Source organism: Plasmopara halstedii (genome assembly GCF_900000015.1).
Source record: "Plasmopara halstedii genome assembly, contig: Scaffold_3073, whole genome shotgun sequence".
Lineage (NCBI taxonomy): Eukaryota > Oomycota > Peronosporomycetes > Peronosporales > Peronosporaceae > Plasmopara > Plasmopara halstedii.
In genome coordinates, this window is record NW_020189977.1 from 153,660 (window position 1) to 154,415 (window position 756).

Sequence of the window (756 nt, forward strand, 5' to 3'; positions counted from 1 at the left end):
TTGACCACCCCAAAGTCTATGCATTTAAAATCAGGCGGCTTTGCCGCAGATAAAAAAAAATCAGTTTTGGATTAAAATGGAAAAGTTAATTAGCCTTGGGTTAAGGTTGTAATAGCTCTTGGAGTAAGCGGATTGCGATCAACTAACTCGTACTTGTTCTAAGTATAGAACCAAAGATCGGTGACCTAACTTACGCTTCCTCCAAGCGCAAAGCTACGGCAGCCCCGATGCATTCGGTAGCACTTGTAGTCAATCTACACTTGAGTCGTTTAGACGGATCTTCTGATGGAACAATTATCCTCATTGCCCCAGGGCATGCAGGACGGGCTTAAAAAGCTGATATCCTTGCTGGGTCCTGAGGCCGTGCAACACCTTTCTGCGCAAGACCCCGAGGCAATCTGTGCGCGTCTAGAGGCATTTTTAAGTTACAAAAACGCTCTGCTAGAGCATCTGCAGCTGACGATGTCTGCATCGTTGGCGTCTATGACGCCACCGTCAGTGACGGATGATTTTCCCCGTCCTAAGCCGCTAATGATGAAGTGTTTGAGGGGAAGAATGGAGAAAAAATCCTGCTCTGGATGACAGAGGTCGAGATGGCCATCACATCCGCCATGCTCCGAACCGAGCAACAGCGCATAGCGCTAGCCGTCTCAAAACGCGGTGGTCGAGCGCGAGAATGGGCACTGACGTGCGGCACGTCGGTCGAAGCTGCGTTTCCCTCCTGGGCGGAGCTGAAATTGCAGCTCTCACGAGTGA